Source organism: Sciurus carolinensis, chromosome 14, assembly GCF_902686445.1.
Source record: "Sciurus carolinensis chromosome 14, mSciCar1.2, whole genome shotgun sequence".
NCBI lineage: Eukaryota > Metazoa > Chordata > Mammalia > Rodentia > Sciuridae > Sciurus > Sciurus carolinensis.
The window spans coordinates 63,680,519-63,682,207 of record NC_062226.1 but is presented as its reverse complement, the minus strand read 5'-3'; the positions used below and the strand labels follow the sequence as shown (position 1 = coordinate 63,682,207).

The window sequence follows — 1,689 nt, the reverse complement described above, 5'->3', positions numbered from 1 at the left end:
CCCAGCACCACCACACACACAAAAGTTCTATAAAGCCAGGAGGAACTTTTGGGTTGTGTATGTGTGTGCACATACATGTGTGTGCATATGTGCACCCATGGGTATGTGGACAAGGAGGTAGAGGCAGTTGAGTTAGTGTCCCAACTCCTTAGATTTCATTTGTCATTCTTCTTTCTTTCCCACACCAATCTGGTGGTAGTGGGCATTTACATTTATGTTTCTTTTTATTCATTTTCAAATATTTTAAAATTTTACGGTTGGGAGGTAGTAGGAGAGGCAGGAAAGGGGAAATAAGGGGAGTAGTAGCAGAAGAGCAGGAGGAGGACATGAAGGTGGAGTTAAGGAATGGAGCCCCAGAGAAGGTGACAGTTAGTTCTTGATAATTTCCTGTGTATCAATAAAGAAATTGAAGGTCTGAATTCCACTTTTAAATAATTAGAGTTATAAACATGGCTAACATGGAATTAAATTCACTGGCCCAACTTTCCAGCTTAAATAAACTTTGAAAGTTGGAACTTGGTAACAACATAATTTCTGCAGCTTGAAAGTCCTGCCAGAAAAATGTCCAAATCTTACTTGTCTCAATCCGAGTAGAAACAAAATCAAAGAGCTTAGTACAGTAGAAGCTCTGCAAAATCTTAAAACATTTGAAAAGTCTTGATTTGTTTAATTGAGAGACCAGAAACCTAGATTACAGAGAAAGTATTTTTGAACTATTGAAACAAATCACACAGTTAAATGGATTTGATCAGGAGAATAAAGAAGTACCAGATTCTGAAGAGAAGGAGGAGGATGGAGATGAAGATGATGGAGATGAAGACGATGGAGATGAGAGGAAGATGAAGCTGGTCCACCTGAAGGATGAGGGAGAGGAGGAAGAAGAGAAGGAGGAGGATGAAGACAAAGCAGGCTCAGCAATGAGAGAGGAAAAAAAGGAAGTGGGCCTCTCATATTTGATTAAAGAAGAAATTTAGGCTGAAGAAGATGATTATGACTATGCTGAAGAAAGGGAAGAAGAGAAAAAGAAGGTTTTGGAGGGGGGAAGAAATGAGATGCTGAAGATGACGGAGAGGAAGAAGATGACTGGATCATTCTTAGACCAGACTCCCTAACATTCCCGTGTATGCAAGAGAGTAATCACATCTTTGTTTCTTCATGTATGATAGCTATCCATACAAAAGACTATGTGTAACTTTTTATCAGCAAAGTGTGAGTTTGCTGTTTGTGTGTTACTATTCCAATTAAGAGTTACTAGTCTACCATAGAAATGAAAAGTTGTGTCCCATTTGTATACAATGAATCAAAATGCTGTCCGTATAAATAAAAAATAAGTAAATAAAAAATTTTAAAAAGATTTACTATTCTGATAGTGATTGTATTGTATGTACAGAAAAAATTTCACTGACACTCTCCCCATTAAGAAATTCTCATCCATTGGATTAGACAAAGGGAAATGAAGAAAAGGAGTAGGGAGGGAGATAGGAAAGACAACAGAATTAATTGATAATTTTCCTAACCTTGTATTTGTATATACGACCAGGGTAACTCCACAGCATGTACAACCACAAGAGTGGGAACCTAAATAGAAACAGTTAAACTCTATGTGTATATATTTTGCCAAAATACATTCTACTGTCATGTATAGTTAACTAAAAAGAAAAAAAAGAAAAAGAAAAAAAGGAAAATTAA

At 36.5% G+C, this 1,689-nt stretch overlaps 1 pseudogene; it reads left to right on the top strand.

Moving 5' to 3' along the window:
- Window positions 1-323: 323 nt before the first annotated feature.
- Window positions 324-1,192, top strand: LOC124964130 (acidic leucine-rich nuclear phosphoprotein 32 family member E-like; annotated as a pseudogene).
- The last annotated feature ends 497 nt before the right edge of the window (window positions 1,193-1,689 follow it).